Here is a 20035-nt window from a genome sequence, read left to right as displayed (position 1 = left end):
GGAGTCCAAAGAGGTGGATGCAGGTATCTTCATGGGAGGACAGCCTCGCATGGGGAGTCAGAGCCTGAGAGGGATGAGGAGGAAACCTCTGTAGGGGGGCAGGTGGTGATGGAGAATGAGAGGCCCCAAGCAAGGAGAGCAGACACAGTGTCAGGGAGGGTGGCAATGGAAAGGGGAGATTGGTTTCTGTGTAACAGTTTGCCCCCAAACTCAGCAGCTTAGAGCAACAAACATTTATTATTTCAGTTTTTGTGTGTCAGGAATCGGTCTCTCACAAAGCTGCCATCTGAAGGCTCAACTGAGGGAGGAGGTGCTTCTAAGCACATTCATGGGGTTGTCAGTGGGATCTCGTTCCTCACAGGCTGTTGACTGAGGGTCTAAGTTCCTCTTGGCTGTTGGCTAGAAGCCTCCCTCAACTCCTTGCAACAGGGGCTTCTCCATAGGGCAGCTTGAGAAGACAAGAAGGGGCGGGGGGAGAGAGAGAACATGAGTCAATGTGCCTGAGAGAAAGAGGTCAGAGTCTTCTTGCAACCCAATCTTGAAGTGGCACCCCATAGTTTTTGCCGTATTCTCTCATTAGAATTGATTAACTAGCTCCAGCTCACACTCTAGGGAAGACGATTACACGAGTGGATGAATACCACTAGGCAGGGACTGTTGAAGGCCACCTTAGAAGAAAATGTCTTTACTACTCAAACTGATCTATACATTCAGTGCAATCCCTATCAATATCCTGATGACTTTTTTTTTACAGAAATAGAAAAAAAAATCCTAAAATTCACATGGAACCACAAAGGACTCCAAATAGCCAAAACAATCTTGGGAAAGAAGGAAAAAGCTGGAAGCATCACACTCTCTGATTTCAAAACATAACTATAAAGTGACAGTAATCAAAACAGTATGAGAGTTCCCTTCGTGGCTCGAGTTCCCTTTGTGGCTCAGGGGTTAACAAATCCGACTAGGATCCATGAGGATGGGGGTTTGATCCCCGGCTTTGCTCAGTGGGTTAAGGATCCGGCGTTGCCATGCGCTGTGGTGTAGGTCGAAGATGCTGCTCCGATTCCTTGTTGCTGTGGTTGTGGTGTAGGCCGGCAGCTGCAGCTCTGATTTGACCCCTAGCCTGGGAACCTCCGTATGCTGCAGGTGTGGCCCTAAAAGGAAAAAACAAAAAACAAAACAAAACAAAACAAAATAAAACAAAAAAAACCCAGTATGGTACTGGCATAAAAATAGACATATAGACCAGTGAAACAGAATTGAAAGCCCAGAAAGAATCCCACACATGTGTAGTCAACAAGGGTGCCAAGAATACAAAATGAGCAAAGAATAGTCTCTTTAACAAATGGTGTTGGGACATGGGGAATATAGGCAATATTTTGTAGTAGCTTAAGGAAAAGAAAAAAGAAAAAATCTTACAAATGTCAAAAATATAAAGCAGTAAAAAACAAAAATAAGTAAATAAAAACAAACCAAAAAAAAATCCAAATGATGTTGGGAAAACTAGACATCCATATACAAAAGAATGAAATTGGACCCTTATCTTACAGCATATACAAAAATCAACTCAGAATGGATTAGAGATTTAGATGTAAGACCAGACATAGTAACTCTTGGAAGAGAGTATAGGGGAAAAGCTTCATGGCACAGGTCTTGGCAATGATTTCATGGATATGACACTGAAAGCACAAGCAACAAAAGCAAAAATAGACAAATGGGACCACATCAAATGAAAAAGCTTCAGCGTCTCAAATGAAACGACAGAGTAAAAAGGCAACCAATGTGATGGGAGCAAACCATATATCTGATAAGCAGTTAATATCCAAAATATGCAAGAAACTCTTACAACTCAGCAGCAAAAAATCAAATAATCAGATTATGAAGTGGGCAAAGGACTTAGACATTTCTTCAAAGACAATATACGAATGGCCAATGAGTATATGCAAAACTGTTGAACATAACTCATCACGATGGAAATGCAAATCAAAAATCACTTCACCTCTGGAATTTTCACTGTGGCTCAGTGGATTAAGAATCTGATGGTAGCAGCTTGGGTCACTGCAGAGGCTCTGGTTCAATCCCTGGCCCAGTGAAGTGGGTTAAAGGATCCATCATTGCTGCAGCTGCCTTGTTCGTAGGTCTCAGCTGCAGCACGGATTCAGTCTGTGGCCTGGGAACTTCCATATGCTATGGATACAGCCAAAAATAAGAAGGGGAAAAAGGAGTAAATCTGGATGTTCGGCTATAGAAAGATCTCCAAAAGAGATCATTAAGTGAAAAACCAAGGTGACAAATAGCATGTATGCTGTGATTCTGCATGTGCCTGCTCGTGTGTGTGTGTGTGTGTGTGTGTGTGTGTGTGTGTGTGTTTAAAAGAGGATGTATGTTTACCTTTGCTCTTAAGAATTCTGGAAGGATACCTAAGAAGCTGTTAATAGTGGTTACTTCTAGGAGCGAGGCTGGGGGTTAAAGAGGGGAAAACTATTTCTATTTTTTCATTAAAAAAATTTTTTTAAGGGCTGAACCGGCATATGGAAATTCCCAGGCTAAGGGTTGAAATAGGAGCTACAGCTGCCAGCCTACACCAACAGCCACAGCAACATGGGATCTGAGCCTCATCTGTGCCCTACACCACAGCTCACAACAATGCTGAATCCTTAACCCACTGAGCGAGGCCGGGGATCGAACCCACGTTCTCATGGATACTAGTCAGATTTGTTTCCCCTGCGCCACAACAGGACCTCCTCATTTTACTTTTTATTTTCTTCTGTTCTATTTTTTTTTTTGCCACGTGCACACATTACATTTACGAAAAAATGTTTTAACTTTTTTAATAGTGGTAATATTGGGTGCCAGGCATTACTCTAAGCATTTATATGAAGCAGCTTATTTGATCCGGAAAGTAACTCTATGAGGTAGGTACCTTTTTTTTGGATTATTGCCATCTTATAGAGGGGAAGCTGAGTCTCAGTGGGGTTGAATAACTTGGACTCTAAATCCTACCATTTTAACCACAGCTCTATGCCTCTATCCTGCCTTTAAAAATGAGTCACTCTTCTTCCTTTTGTTAAATACAAATTGTATATATCCCTATATAACATATAATTATATATGTATATAATATAGAGAGAAATCTTTTTTTTTGGCTGCACCTGTGGAATGTGGAAGTTCCTGGGCCAGGGATTGAACCTGAGTCATAGCAGTGACCAGAGCCACTGCAATGACAATGCCAGATCCTTAGCCCTCTGTACCACAAGGGAACTCCAAGAGGAATAATCTTAACAAGCACAATACATGCTCATTAAGTGTAGGGGAAAAAAAGCAAAAATGAAGGGGAAAATCTAACCCTGGATCCTGCCAACTAAAGACCAGCCTGTTAACTTTTTGGTACGTGGCCATTCAGTCTTCAGTGTATGCACTGTTTTCTAGCCTAGTTGAGATCATATTGTACATACAATTTTATATTCTGCCTTTCTTCCTCTCCATGTAATGTCATTTTCCTTTTTTTTTTTTTTTGTCTTTTTGCCATTTCTTGGGCCACTCCCTCGGCATATGGAGGTTCCCAGGCTAGGGGTCGAATCGTAGCCGTGGCTGCCGGTCTACGCCAGAGCCACAGCAACTCGGGATCCGAGCCGAGTCTGCGACCTATACCACAGCTCACGGCAACGCTGGATCGTTAACCCACTGAGCAAGGGCAGGGACCTGAACCCGCAACCTCATGGTTCTCAGTCGGACTCGTTAACCACTGTGCCACGACGGGAACTCCCTCCCCCCCTTTTTTTTCGTCTTTTTGTTTTTTTCTAGGGCTGCACCCACAGCATATGGAGGTTTCCAGGCTAGGGGTCCAATGGGCGCTATAGCCACCAGCCTACACCACAGCCACAGCAACGCGGGATCCGAGCCGAGTCTGCAACCTACACCACAGCTCACGGCAATGCCAGATCCTCAACCCACTGAGCAAGGCCAGGGACCGAACCTGCAACCTCATGGTTCCTAGTCGGATTCATTAACCACTGTGCCACGACGGGAACTCCTCATTTTCCTTTTAAAACGTCTCTTCTCAGGTCCTCTTATTAATAGTTGCAGCGTTTTTAGAGCTGGTAATGAGGGCCCCAGATTCATTTTAGAGAAGAGGAAGAGTAATAAAATCTTTGGAAAAGAAAAGCATGGAAAAAAGTTGGGAAGAAAAAAGTGTGGGTCTGTAGTTGCTAAGAAATGGTTTTTGTTTACTTGTTCACAAACGTAAAAGTCCAGATTCTATTTTTTTCCTTCTTTTGTATTTTTATTATATTCTTCCTCTGTTCAGATTTGGACAGTTTTGTTGGGATCAATATGCCTAATTGTCTGTGTCTGGGGAACAGGCAGTTATTTTGGAAAAATTTCCAGGAATCCAATTTTAGGAAAACCAGATAACCAAAAGTAGATTATTGCTGTTTTAAGTTACTAAAAAGAAAAAGGCGATGGTGAGTCCTAGAATATTACAATGTTAGAGTCAAAGTAGAGGAGTTCCCATTGTGGCTCAGCGGAAACGTGGCTCAGCGGAAATGAATCCGACTAGGAACCATGAGGTTGCAGGTTCGATCCCTGGCCTCGATCAGTGGGATAAGGATCTGGCGTTGTTGTGAGCTGTGGTGTGGGTCACAGATGCAGCTCAGATCCTGGGTTGCTTCAGCTGTGGTGTAGTCCGGCAGCTGTAGCTCTGATTCGACCCCTAGCCTGGGAACCTCCATATGCCATGGGTTTGGCCCTAAAAAAAAAAAAGAAACCCCAAAACCCCCACGAAGTATAGAGGTTATCTAGCCCAATTCCCCCTCACTTTATAGATGGAGAAACCGAGCCCCAGAGTAATGAAATCAATCACTCTAGGCTACAGAGCTATTAAAGCCAGAGTCTGGACTAAATGTAGGTCCCCTGATTCCTAGGCCACTGTTTTATAAAACTTCTGACACCCTTTAAAATCAATTAATTAATCCTTGTAAGAACTCAGTGAAGTAGGTTAGTGTTATTTATTCTGACTTGAGAGCCATTTACAAAAAAGTGATTAGATGTCTGTAAGCCAAAACGGATTCTACTGTAATTAAACATAGTTTTTAATCACTCCACAAAGAACAGACTGTTAAGTAGGCTTATCATCCAATTAGCGTTCAGTTTCTTGCACGTCCAGTTTAAAGATCACTTCTCACCTGGCAATGCCTTTTATATTAGGCGCAAAGCCTGTGTTTGCGTGGTAAGATTAAGCAAACGCAGAGCCATTCAATTAGCAGTGTCTCAGCGCTCCTGCAGTCCTCAGCAATGAATGGGGGGGGGGGGAGGGGAGTGTGTCACCACTGGACTTGCATCAGTGATTAGAATGCATCCAAGCCCGTTGGTTTTCCTTCCCAATGACTTCCTTCGGCTGAGATTTCTTATTGCCCTTTTACGATATGAAAGAAGCAGGGGACACACAATAGATTTCCTTATGTAGTTTATTGCGATAATTGTTGTCTGAATGTGATAAAAAAGTTTGCAAAGCAGACTAACTAAGGTCTGCATAGAAGATTCTTTAATCACTAAAGCAAAGGAGTTCAAATGTTTAGCTCACCGTTGCAATTGCAGTGGTTGTGTTAGAGAGTGACAGAGTAGGTGAGTTTGGAGTTCAGGGCCCCCTGTCTCGCCCTTTCTCAGATTGTCCTCCTCCTTATGTTCACTGCTTTCATGCTGTCTGCTTGTGCTCTCCAAAATGTACCTCTAGTGCCAAAATTATTTCCTGCCACCATGAAAGTGCCCAGGCCCCCAGTGCCCTGATCTCAACCAGCGGGAGAGGAGGGATTAGAGACAGAGCTGAAAGGAACCTGGGAAAGCATCTCATCTGATTTGATCGACGGGGAAGCTGAAGCCTAGAGTGGCATGGCCACTGGCCCAAGGTTACTAGCAGGACTGGAATTCGAATACCAGGAGGAATGATTTAACCTCAGTGAGTCTTAGCTTCCTCCCCTGTAAAGAGAAAGCAAGATATTTACTCAAATTACTGTGAGGATCAAATAGGACAAAAGAAGTGAAAGCACTTTGAAAATTGCTATTTGGTATAGGTACCTTAGAGTGTTTTTTTTTTTTTTCAAATTAAGCTATGCTGCTTTTTTTATGCAAAGGATCGTTAATTAATAAATGTTAGCATGTGGATCTTCCGAGTGGGATTTGCATTTTAAAAGAGGAGGTCCCGAAGACACATCTAACCCTAGAGGGAAGAAATGGATAGAGAGGCATTCTGGATGTCCCTCAAAGCACTTAGCCAGGCAAAGCCATATATTTTAGCGGTAAGAACAAAGCCTGCTTTCAGAAGCTAGGAAGCTAAGAACTTTGTAAAGAACCTGAAAAACTGCCCACACAGTAGTTCTAGCATCCAGGATGGAGTTTCATTACATTAACTTAAAAGCTGCTTTTAACACTGAAGTTCTGTAATTGTTCGATTCCAGTCGGTTCATTTTTGCAACATGCAGTCCTGTTCATGGGCTTTCTCTTGGGAAACACGAACACCTCTAGCATGTTACCAGTTGCTATCCCGATCTTATTGTATCTACATCTTTGAGATAGAATTGACATGTAATGGAGGTGTACATTGTGGTTTAATTTCTCCCGTTCTTAAAAAAGAGGAGTTCCCATCATGGTGCAGCGGAAACGAATCCAACTAGGAACCATGAGGTTTTGGGTTTGATCCCTGGCCTCGCTCAGCGGGTCGAGAATCTGGTGTTGCCGTGAGCTGGGGTGTAGGTCACAGACGCCACTTGGATCCTGTGATGCTGTGGCTGTGGTGGAGGCCGGCAGCTACAGCTCCGATTCCACCCCTAGCCTGGGAACCTCCATATGTGGCGGGTGTGGCCCTAAAAAGACAAAAAAATAAAAAAGAAAAATAAAAAAAGAAAAATGGAGTTCCCGTCGTGGCGCAGTGGTTAACGAATCTGACTAGGAACCATGAGGTTGCAGGTTCGATCCCTGGCCTTGCTCAGTGAGTTAAGGATCCGGCGTTGCCGTGAGCTGTGGTGTAGGTTGCAGACTCGGCTTGGATCCCGAGTTGCTGTGGCTATGGTGTAGGCCGGCGGCTACATCTCCGATTAGACCCCTAGCCTGGGAACCTCCATATGCCGTGGGAGTGGCCCAAGAAATGGCAAAAAAGACAAAAAAAAAAAAAAGAAGAAAGAAAGAAAGAAAAAGAGAAAAAAGGACCCACATACTTACACAGTAGTATGTGTTCACGCATGTGCAGAACGAGTTGGGTTTTTGTAAGTTAATGTAAACATGAAGGAAAAAGGCCGCAACCTCTGGCCTTCAAACTGCCAACCTTAATGGAACGAATTTGAATATTAATTAATGATACTCAGCAAGGAAGGAAATCCCAGTCTCAGTTTTCCCCAACCCTTCAGTTATTTGGATGAAATGAAGTCCAAACCAGTCATTCCAATCCGTGGCCTGACATCTGTGTAGCAGTGTGACTGGAAGCAGAATTGTTACACTCGACTCTGTAGCACCTGATGGAGGCATCAAATCAAAAAAAATTTTTTTGTTTGATTTTTTTAAGGCTTTACCTGCAGCAATGCCGGATCCTTAACCTGTTGAGCAAGGCCAGGGATCAAACCTGAGTTCTCATGGATACTAGTTGGGCATGTAACCAGCTGAGCCACAATGGGAACTCCCCAAATTTAAAAAAAATCACATGTTTATCCCCCCAGTACTTGACATGTAGTAGGTGCTCAGGATATGTTTTCAACGAAGGAAAAAAGTGTATCAGTGTGACTTACAATAGCCAAGACATGGAAGCAACCTAAATGTCCATCAACAGATGAATGGATAAAGATGTGCTACATATATACAATGGAATACTACTCAGCCATAAAATGATGAAATACTGGCATTTTTTTTTTTTAAATGACCGCACCTGTGGCATATAGAAGTTTCCTGGGCCAGTGATGGAATCCGAGCTGCAGCTTTGATCTGAACTGCAGCTGTGGCAATGCCAGGTCCTTTAACCTAACTGTACCTGGCTGGGGAGCAAACCTGCACCTCCACGGGGACCTGAGCTGCTGCAGTCGGACCCATAACCCACTGTGCCATGGCAGGAACTCAAAATATTGCCGTTCTTAAGGACCTATTGTAATAACCTATCCATTACAGGTTATTACATGGTACTGAATATTGTTCCCTGTTTCAGATTTGATTCCATTATAGATGATTACAAGATATTGAATATTGTTCCCTGTGCTATTCAGTAGGTATACAGACACACATATAACTGAATCACTATGCTGTACCCCTGAAACTAACACAATATTGTAAATCTACTTCAATTTAAAAAAAAAAGTACATCAGTGTGTTGTAGGTCAGGATTAGGAGGGCAGGATGTAGGTTATTTCAGACTTTATATCAAAGACATAGAAGTATTGGAGATCATGGCTAATTTGAGAAACAACAGGGAGTTTGTGACCTGGAGTGTAGAGTGCTCTGGGGTGGAGGTGAACCCTCGGAAATCAGGCTGCGCAGGTGAGAACAGATCCCCAAGGATTTCATATACTTTGACATGGATTTCGGATCTTATCTTAAAAGCAAAGGAGGGCAGAAAGGAAGTCGAAAAGGATTCAAAACTGGGATGTGCTTTGAAGCTGGAGTGTAGTGGCATGATTATATTTGTGTTTTAGCAACAACTCTAGATTCTGCTGTACAATGGATGAGGAGAGGAGCTTTGTAAGGCCAGCCAGGAGGGTGCACGTCTAGAGGCAAAGGGCCTGGTTAGGAGGCTCTTTGGCAGTTGTCCAAACAGGATGGGGGCCAGAACAAGGCAGTGATAGCATGCAAGAGATGGAGAGATATTTAGGACAGAATGAGTGGGCAAAGTGGTCTTTTTTTGTTTTGTTTTCTAGGGCTGCACCCTCGGGCATATGGAAGGTCCCAGGCTGGGGGTCTGGAATTGGAGCTGTAGCTCCTGGCCTATGCCACAGCCACAGCAACTCGGGATCAGAGCCGCATCTGCAAACTACACTGCAGCTCACGGCAACACCAGATCCTTAACCCACTGAACAAGGCCAGGGATCGAACCCGAATCCTCTTGACTACTCGTTGGTTTGTTACCACTGAGAACCCAGTGACATTTACCAGCTAATCAAGTAGAAAACAGAGCCTTGTGATAGGGGCGGCAATGAGAAATAGCCCTGAGTGAGGTGACAGTAAATCTAATATGCATCAGCCATGTGATATCACAGTCAAGAAAGCAGATGCCAGCCTTGGGGAGCTCAAGTAAAAGAGTCTGGACAAGGGATGTGATGGTCCAGAAGGATCTGGGGTTAGAGGGATGGAGGGGAGTTTAGACTTAGTTCCCAGGCTTCCACTTTTTTTTTTTTTGTCTTTTTGCCATTTCTTGGGCTGCTCCTGCAGCATATGGAGGTTCCCAGGCTAGGGGTCTAATCGGAGATGTAGCTGCCGGCCTACGCCAGAGCACAGCAACGCAGGATCCAAGCCGTGTCTGCGATCTACACCACAGGTCACAGAAACTCCAGATCCTTAATCCACTGAGCAAGGCCAGGGATCGAACCCACAACCTCATGGTTCCTAGTCAGATTCATTAACCACTGCGCCATGACAGGAACTCCCCCAGGCTTCCACTTTTGAAAGAAAAAAAGAAGTTGGCTTAAAGAAGAGACTTGAACCCAAATCTCCGGAGCAATAGAATCTGGAAGAATTGTGCGACCAGAAGACTTGTCCTCCAATTATCGATCCACCATGGGGAAGAGGGGCAAAGCTGGCTTTATGCGAAGGTACCAGGGGGTCGGTTTCACTCAGCCTCAAGCCATGAGGCAGAGACCCAAGTGGCTGTCCCTGGAGCCAGTGAGTCCTTGACACTGGAAGTTGTCCAGACTAGAGGGCGGGGACACTGTGCATGGGAAAACAAAACCAAAAACCCCAAGCAAAAACAACCAGTGCGGGGATAGGGTCAGTCGATGACCTTCGAGATTCCTGCTGACCCTGTGATGTGTAAGTTCTGACCAGTGGGGTGTACGTTTCTCTGCAGTCCTGCCTCTGAGATGAGGTGCACAACAGCACTTCTCTCGTTCGCTTTTTTATACTCGTTTATCGCAAGCACATAGGTCGCGTGGAGGTCGGCAGACCAGGTGAGTTGTAGCCTCTAAATTACCGTAACTTCGTGCAGGGGTGGAGGGCGAGGGGAGCCTGGGCAAGGCCTTCCAATTGTCAGGAGCAACCGCGCCGTGGGATAAACTTTGGCTCGGGCTTTGCCGCACGAGAGGGGCGGGGTTACTTGAACGGTCCTCGGGAGAAGGTGATTGGCCCCGGGGGACTCGAAGGGGGCGGGACTAGTCCATTGTTGCCGTTGGTCCTGCGGGCAAGTTGAGGGATGGCAGCGAGGGGGGCGGAGCCCGCGAGGGGAGGCAGTTAGCTTTGGTGGGAGCCCACCGAGGGGAGCGGGACGGCCGGCGAGCCCGCAGCTGGAAGCCGGGAGTCGGGAGCTCGGGCCCGGGAGGCGGCTGCGCGGGCTCGCCAGGGCCGCAGCGGGGCGAGGGGCGCACGGGGCGTTGGCACCCGGACGCGCGCCTGCGTCGCCGACTTGGATGCGGCGGGGACGCTTCTGCGCCCCGTGCGCTCGAGGCGAGCCGTTCAACAGCTGGCCTCGTGGGCCACAGTCGCAGGGAGCGACTGGGAGCTTTGCCGGTTGAGACTGCGGCGACTGAAGAGGCGGTGGCAGCGGCAGTCCGGCTACCTCAACGGAGACCCGCGTGGAGACGCAGCGGCTCCCCAGGCTCCCGGTAAATGCCCTGCGCTCGGCTTGCAGAGCAGCAACCACGTCCCGCTGCGTCTCGGCCGGTTGGCCGCCCTGGCCTAGGGGCGCTGGGTGCCAGCAAACAAGGCCACGCCGAACCCCCGGCAGGGATAGGGGAGGGGATTCACTGGAGACCCGAGACGACTCGCCTAGCTCCCGCAGAGTCAGGGTTTCCAGAGATGTGCCCGGGTTCTTCCCCTGGCCCTCTCCCTTCACCCTAGACCTTGCCGCACCTCCCCTGTCCCTGGCGCCGCACTAGGGGGCGCTCTGGCACCCACGCAAGGGCTTGCTCTGGCCACGGCTCCAGCTGAGGTCACTCGAAGCGTTCCCCAGAGGTAGGTTGGTAGTGGCATCCCGCTAATGCGAACCGAAGGTGCCCTCTCCTGTTCAGTCCACGGGCCAAGGGCCTGGCGCTCTGCTTCCCTCCCCCTCCCTCCCCGCTCCAGTGCACTCATCCAGTTAATCAGCAGCAGGGCGCCGCCGCCTCCGCCCCTCTGTGACCTGGTCCTTGGCTTCAGGGATTTGTCAAGAGTCTCACTTGAGGCTTCCAGCGCGGGTGGAATAAAACTGTTCCCAATGTGACTGAGACAGCAGGGCTCACCCACGGGCACGGAGTCCTGAGCTTGGGTTGGAGGGCAGGGGGGCTGGGGAAGAAGCATGTTGGAGAGCCCTGTGCTGTAGGAGAAACGCCCGTCCTGGACCGCGGGGTAGTCTTGGTCCTTGGGACTTGCATCTTGCTTACATTTGGTCTCCTGCTTTTTGCAATGTTATTTAAAGCCAACCACCACCGGAGAACTTTCAAATGCTGCTAACTCGGAGGAGGGAGTTTTATTGGAACACTGGGTTCCAGCACGAGGGGTGGTTGGTTACTCTTTGGACTTTTTCATTGTCTCTGTGTCTTTTCTAGGTTGAGAATAAGGTCTCAAAGGTTATGCTCATTTTGCACTGTTCTCCTACCTGCCGATGAGCTAACTTTGGAACTTGGTGCTGTTGAGAGTGTGAACTTGTGCAGTACGATGGATAGGGTTCAGTCTTCATGCTGAGAGAACCACTCTTTGGGGGTAATATAGTTGGAATCTCTCCAGTTCTGTTTGTGTGTGTGTGTGTGTGTGTTTGCTTTTAGAAAAGTGTAGCATTTTAGAAGTCACATTTTTCTGTGCCCTGTTTCTTTGTTTGGGAGGGAGTCACTCCAAGCATGGAGTAACTCGAAGCATAGAGTAACGAGCATGAAGATATATTTCCTTTGGCTCTTGCTCTGTACAGAGAAAAGTGGCAAGCGGAATAGGCCTGTCCGGTACCCAGGGGATGCCAGCTGTCGTGTGCACCAGAGGATGGGTGGGGCTGACTGGAGGTGGAGTAAGATGGGGGGTGGGGCTGAACCAGCAGAGACCATCTTGGCTCTTGCGGTGGGGCTTGACACCTGCAGTGGGGCTCATTTGTCTGGGTTCCTCGTCACACACTCATGTGAAGAGAGTGGCCTCTGGCTGGTTTCATGTGTCAACTATAGCGTGAGAAGGAAAGATGAGGTGCAGAGATTGGAGAATGTGAAGGTGATGGTGGCAGGGGTGTGTGTGTGTGTGTGTGAGAGGAAGACTTGTCTCAGATGCCGAAGCAGCTCTCTGCCATGGAGACTGGCTACATGTTTGTTTTCCCAGCATGCATTGCTGCCTTTGCTAGAGAGAGGGACTTCTGCTGAATGGTTTTGCAGCCAGGGTAGTGTTATTTGTGCAACTCCCTGACTTAGGGTCCACTAGGGCCTGTATCTGTGTTATAGCCCACTTGCGCCTCGAACTTTAAGAAGCTTTAAACCAAGCTGGAGGCTGAGGTAGACTAATGCCTGGGGCTCAGTCTGAGCAGCCGAGGAGTGGAATCCAGTGGGCCTTGCTCAGAAGAGACAGTGTAAGGGCCCGACCAGGTATAGGAGAAGGCCAGCCGTAATAATAATAAGAGCTCACATTTTTATTTCTTGTATTTAATTAATTAACTTCTTTATTTTGCTTCTTCTTTTTTTTTTTTTTTGTCTTTTTAGGGCCACACATGCAGCATATGGAAGTTCCCAGGCTAAGGGTTGAATCAGAGCTACAGCTGCCGGCCTCCACCACAGCGCACAGCAACGCCGGATCCTTAACCCACTGAGCGAGGCCAGGGATGGAACCTGCATCCTCATGGATACTAGTCGGGTTTGTTTCCACTGAGTCATGAGGGGACCTCCAGAGCTCACATTAAAAAAAAAATAGTTTTATGGTCGTAGAGTTGATTTACAAGGTTGCGATAATTTCTGCTGTACCACAAGGTGTCCATTCTCTTTCAGATTCTTCGCCCACATAGATGATCACAGAATGCAGGGTAGCGTTCTCTCTGCTATACAGCAGGTCCCCATTGGCCAGTCATTCCACATACCTCCGTGTGCACATGCCAGTCCCAAACCCCCAGTCCACCCCCCCACACACACCTGTCCCCTTCGGTAACCCTAACCCTTTTCAAAGTCTGAGTCTGTTTCTGTTCTGCAAATAAGTTCATCCTTATTTTGTATCCCTTTTTTATAGATTCCACGTATAAGTGATATCATATAATGTTTGTCTTTCACTGTCTAAGAGCTCACTTTAATTGAGCACTAATGAGAGTTAAATACTTTAGTCGCATCATTTTACTTAAACCTTCAAAAATCCTGTAAGCTAGGTGCTCTTAGCATCTTCTGAAGCTCACAGAGGTTATGTAAATCAGCCAGCTGGTCCGTGGCCGAGGTGGGATTTGAACCCCACGTCTGGTTGACACCAGCCCTTGAGTTCAAAAGCATCGTACTGTTCAGTGTCACGGAGGAGGTTTCATAAATGAGGTGGGATGTGAGTAAGGCTTTGAAGGGTGGGTGGGACTCACCTAGGGAGAGAGGACATTTGGAAAGAAGGGATCAACATGTTTGAAGGGACTCAAGGGAGACTGGGGGATGGACCCAGGGGATGATGAAATATAAGGCTGGTGAGCTGGGGTGGGGTCATGTTTTGAAAGGAACTCATGACTTGATGCAGTAAGAATTAGGGAGATGTCGGGAAGTTTGTTTGTTTGTTTTTGCTTTTTAGGGCTGCCCCCACAGCACATGGAGGTTCCCAGGCCAGGGGTCAAATCCGAGCCACAGCTGTTGGCCTTTGCCACAGCCACAGCCACGCAGGATCTGAGCCTTGTCTGTGACCCACACCACAGCTCACGGCAACGCCGGATCCTTAACCCACTGAGCAAGTCCAGGGATCGAGCCTGCATCCTCATGGATGCTAGTCAGATTTGTTTCCACTGTGCCACGATGGGAACTCCAGGAAGCTCTGAACAAAGAAGAACATGGCAGAGCCTGTACTCATCTCCTGGTGTGCCCTACCTGGGTCCTTGAGCCAGTCCCCATCTCACTTGTTCTTGCTTGTCCCCTTGTCCAGCTTTCAGCATATTTAATTTTTTTCCTGCACTCACGGCACATGGAAGTTCCCAGGCCAGGGGTGGAATCTGAGCCACAGCTCTGCACAGCTGTGGCAATGCTGGATCCTTAACCCACTGCACCCAGCCAGGGATCAAACCCATGCCTCCACGGTGACCTGAGTCACCTGAGCCACTGCAGTTGTATTCTTTCTTTCTTTCTTTCTTTCTTTTTTTTATTTTTTATGTCTTTTGTCTTTTTAGGGCCGCACCCGAGGCACATGGAGGTTCCCAGGCTAGGGGTTGAATCGGAACTACAGCAGCTGGCCTACACCACAGCCACAGCAATGCCAGATCTGAGCCACATCTGCGACCTATACCATAGCTCACGGCAATGCCAGATCCTTAACCCACTGAGCCAGGTCAGGGATCAAACCCGCAACCTCATGGTTCCTAGTCGGGTTTGTTAACCACTGAGCCATGACGGGAACTCCTTTTTTTCATTTTTTGTTTTTTTTTTTGCAGTCATATTCTTAACTAGCCACAGTGGGAACCCCATACTTAACTATTTTTTTAAACTTTAAAGAAATTTTATTGAAGTATAGTTGATTTTCAATGTTGTATTAATTTCCTTTTCATGTTACTTTCCATTATGTTTTATCATAGGATATTGAATATGGTTCCCTGTGCTCTGCAGTAGGCCCAAGTTGTTTATCTGTTCTATATGTACTAGTTTGCATTTTGCTAATCCCAAATTTCCAACCCATCCCTCCCCTACCCCCCTTGGCAACCACAGGTCTATTCTCTGTGTCCCTGGGTTTGTTTCTTTTCTATGGAAAGGTTCATTTTGTGCCATATTTTAGATTCCAGATAGAAGTGACATCATATGGTATTTGTCTTTCTCTTTCTGACTTCATTTAGTATGAGAATCTCTAGTTGCATCCATATTGCTGCAAATGGCATTGTTTCATTTTTATGGCTAAGTAATATGCCATTGCGTGTGTGTGTGTGTGTGTGTGTGTGTGTGTGTGTGTGTGTGTGTGTATACCACAGTACACCACATCTTTATCCTTTCCTCTGTTGATGGACATTTAGGTTGTTTCCATGTCCTGGCTATTTATTTTAAATAGTGCTGTGATGAATACAGGGGTGCATGTATCTTTTCCAATTAGAGTTTTGTCCGGATATAGCATATCTAACTCTTGTTTTAAAATTTTCTGAATCTTGGAGTTCCTGTTGTGGCTCAGTGGTTAATGAATCTGACTAGGAACCATGAGGTTGCGGGTTTGATCCCTGGCCTTGCTCAGTGGGTTAAAGATACGGCATTGCCGTGAGCTGTGGTGTAGGTCACAGACACGGCTTGGATCCCAAATTGCTGTGGTTCTGGTGTAGGCTGGTGGCTACAGCTCCAATTAGGCCCCTAACCTGGGAACCTCCATATGCCACGGATGCAGCCCAAGAAATGGCAAAAAGACAAAAATAACTAACTAACTAAAATTTTCTGACTCTTTGGAGAACACTGGGTACGTGCAGCCAAGCAGAAGGAGAAAGCCAGGGGTCCTGAGTCATGTTCAGCCCTAGATGGGTGTGCTTCAGCCTGTACCATAGTTTAAAAAGCAATCAAATTAGGGGCCAACATTGAAAACCAAAGCGCTCAATAAAAGTCAGGATTTCCAGCTTCTCTTGAAATGTCAGAAGGTGTGGTCTGAGTTTTGCCAATAGAGGGCAGAGCTGTGCGGTGCTGACTGCTTTAGCTGGGGTCGCATCCCCCATGTCCTGGGCTGTAACCTGACCCTGTGGGCCCCAGACCCCTGCTCTAGGGAAACTAGCCCCCAATCAGGAAGATTCTGATTTAGGATTAACTTCCTGTCTTACTGTGTAAATAGGGAATTATCGCACCTGCTGTAGAACGGACTCTGCAACGCGAATAATCGTAACCTACAGGAATGCTGTGGCCATCGTGGGGAGGGCCTCCTGGCCGGGAACTGAGCATTATCTGTACGTGGTGGCTTTCTTCTGGGCTAGGGTTTCGAAGCCCGCTCTGCTAGGGTCCCCAAAAGAACATCTGGTGCGCGCCTTGCTTGGATTCAGGTTTTCTTTCTGCTGAATGCTTAGTGTGAATAGGACCTGAGTCCAAATGATGAAAAGAGTTCAGGGGGGAAAACCAACTCAGAAATGATGACCTAGGAAATCCCTGTGTGGCACAGTGGGTTAGGGAGCTGGCATTGCCACAGCTGTGCCATAGGTTGTAACTGCGGTGTGGGTTCCATCCATGGCCGGGGAACTTTCACATGCCACGGGTGCGGCCAAACAAAGAAATGAAGACCAAAAAACCAACATGTTAGAAAGGTTAAGCTGGAAGGCACTGAAGGCAACTCCTTATGTTCTAGAGGGACAGGTATGAGCCATTTCCGTGCTGGCGTTTGGGGTGAGCAGTCTTCATTGTGCAAGTCTGTTCAGGCACTTCGGGACATTTAGCAGCTCTGGCCCCCTGCTCAGCAGTGACAGTGGTGCCTGTCGCTGTGTGCCACTCACTGTGACAACTACTGTCAACTGTAGCTATGTGCAACCCACCGCTCTTAAAGGGTCCAGCGCCAGAGCGCATTTGAAAACCACTGAGGTCTATTCCCAGGGATTCTAACACGCGTTTCATGTGGAAGAGGGTTAAACCCAGTCTCACTTCTCTGTGGCCCAAAGCATCCTGCGTTTCTCATGGCATTCACTGTTTTCTTCCTCAGATGGCAGGTCACTGTCTTAATTCTGTTCTCTTTCTAGACTCAGTTCTCTGAGGGTAAGTCATCACTGTAGCCCATGAAGTGCCTTAAATGGAGGTGCACTTGGCTGATCTCTGTGCTCACTGATTAAAGGTAGAAGCTCTAGGAACCTTCAAAGGACCAGCAAGTCTGTATAAGCATTTCACTAGTCATCTCCAGGTGCTATTTACTATTAGTATTTTCAATGTGGAAATAACACATTTTTTAAAATATTGAAGTATAGTTGATTTACAGGGTCATATTAGTTTCAGGTGTACAGCAAAGTGATTCAATTATATATATATATACACAGTCAGTTATACACATATATACATATATATACATTCAGTTATACATATATATACACACACATATTCTTTTTCATATTCTTTTCAATTATGGTTTATTACAAGATATTGAATATACTTCCCTGTGCTATACAGTAGGACCTTGTCGTTTATATTATATGTAGTGTCGTGAAGAATGTCTGCATGTATATGTGTAACTGGGTCACCTTGCTGTACAGTAGAAAATTGACAAAACACTGTAAACCAGCTATAATGGAAAAAATAAAAATCAGTATATGTAGTGGTGTGTATCTGTTAATCCCAAACTCCTAATTTATCCTTCCTCCTGCCATAAATGTCTTCTATGTCTGTGAGTCTATTTTTTTAATTTAAATATAGTTGATTTACGGAGCTCCCCTCCTGGCTCAGTGGTTAATGAATCCGACTAGGAACCATGAGGTTGTGGGTTTGAACCCTGGCCTTGCTCAGTGGGTTAAGAATCCGGCGTTGCCATGAGCTGTGGTGTAGGTCACAGACGCGGCTTGGATCTTGCATTGCTGTGGCTGTGGCTGTGGCTGGCACCTACAGCTCCGATTAGACCCCTAGCCTGGGAATCTCCATATGCTGTGGGTGCAGCTCCAGAAAAGACAAAAAGACAAAAAAAAAAAAAATATATATATAGTTTATTTACGTTTCTTCAGTTTCTGTTGTACAGCAAAGTGAGTCTGTTTTATTTTTTAATTTTTTTTATTCAATGAGTTTATCACATCTGTAGTTGCATAATGATCATAATCTGATTTCACAGGCTTTCCATCCCACAGCCCAAGCACATCCCCCCACCCCCCAAACTGTCTCCTCCGGAGACCATAAGTTTTTCAATGTCTGTGAGTCAGCATCTGTTCTGCAAAGAAGTTCAGTCTGTCCTTTTTTCGGATTCCACATGTCAGTGAAAGCATTTGATGTTGGTGTCTCATTGTATGGCTGACTTCACTTAGCATGATAATTTATTTCTGGGTCCATCCATGTTGCTAAAAATGCCAGTATTTCGTTCCTTTTAATGGCTGAGTCATATTCCATTGTGTATATGTACCACATCTTCTGGATCCACTCCTCTGTCAATGGACATTTAGGTTGTTTCCATGTCTTGGCTATTGCAAAGAGTGCTGCAATGAACATTGGAGTACATGTGTCTTTGGGAGTCGTTGGTTTTCTCTGGATAGATGCCCAGGAGTGGGATTGCTGGATCAAATGGTAATTCTGTTTTTAGTTTCCTGAGGAATCACAGTGGTTGCACCAATTTACAAACCCACCAAGAGTGTACTAGGGTTCCTTTTTCTCCACCCCCTCTCCAGCACTTCTTGTTTGTAGACTTTTGGGTGACGGCCATTCTGGCCGGTGGAAGGTGGTACCTCAGAGGGGTTTCGATTTGCATGTCTCTAATAATGAGTGACGGTGAACATCTTTTCCTGTGTTTTTTGTCCATCTGCATGTCTTCTTTGGAGAACTGTCTGTTTAGATCTTCTGCCCGTTTTTTGCTGGGGTGGTTTGGTTTTTCTTTTTTGGGTATGGAGCGGCAGGAGGTATTTATAAATTTTGGAGATTAATCCCTAAAGTGAGTCTGTTTTAAATGTAGTTGATGAGCAGTTTCTGTTTCAGAAATTCTGAAATTCAGAAATTCAGCAACATTGTTGAGTTCCCATGATGTGCCAGGCCCTGTTCTAGGCTCTGAAGATAAAATAGTGAACCAGACAAACACAGCCCTACCTACTCTCAAGGAACTGACAGACTAAGGGGTGGAGTGGGGCAGATAAAAAAAGCAGGTTGATGGATCCACATGATAATTTGAGCATTTCGGTGTTACAGTGAAAAGATGGGCTGATACGCTGCAAAGTGACAGGGGTGGGAGGAGCGCTATTTAAGACCGTGTTCTGGGAAGGCTTCTCTGAGCCGTGTTCTGGGAAGGAGGCGGCCACGAGAAGGGCAGAGGCTCTGAAGAGTGGACTGCGATGTGTTCAAGGAATAGTCAGGGCCAGTGTGACTGGGATGGAGAGGACAAGGGTAGTAGGGAGAAGGGCACAGGATGGGAAGGAAGAGGTGGCCAGGCGTTGTATTGGAGGGGAAGTAGTTTGGATTTGGTTCAAAGTGTGATGGGGAGCCACAGAGGATTTTGAACAGAGGAGCAGCAGCGCCATCAGAGTTAAGGTATAAAAAAAAAAAAAAATCACCTTGGAGTTCCCGTTGTGGCACAGCGGAAATGAATCTGACTAGGAACCATGAGGTTGCGGGTTCGATCCCTGGCCTTGCTCAGTGGGGTAAGGATCCGGCGTTGCCTTGAGCTGTGGTGTAGGTCGCAGATATGGCTCAAATCTGGTGCTGATGTGGCTGTGGTGTGGGCCGGCAGCTACAGCTCCGATTAGAGCCTTGGCCTGGGGACTTCCATATGCTGCGGGTGTGGACCTAAAAAGACAAAAAAAAAAAAAGTCACCTTGACCATTGTGTAGCTTGGACTTTACGGGGGGCAACGATGGGAGGAGAGAGCGGGGCGGTGTAATAATCCAGGTGGGAGATGATGGCGACTTGGACCCAGGGAGTAGCTGCGAAGACAGAGATAAATTTGGAACATCTGGTAAAGGCAGGCTCAGAAGGACTTGCTGAAGGACTGGATCCGAGAGGAGGGGAGGAAGAATGCCTGGTTCTGAGCCTGAGCACCTTAGTGGGTGCCACTATTTAGGGAGGTAGGAGTCACTGGGTTGAGGGGCAGGTTTGTGGCGGGGTGGGGGGATGGGAATTGGGGTAGAGAT

The sequence above is a fragment of the Phacochoerus africanus genome, chromosome X (genome assembly GCF_016906955.1).
Source record: "Phacochoerus africanus isolate WHEZ1 chromosome X, ROS_Pafr_v1, whole genome shotgun sequence".
NCBI lineage: Eukaryota > Metazoa > Chordata > Mammalia > Artiodactyla > Suidae > Phacochoerus > Phacochoerus africanus.
This window is presented reverse-complemented; position numbering follows the sequence as displayed.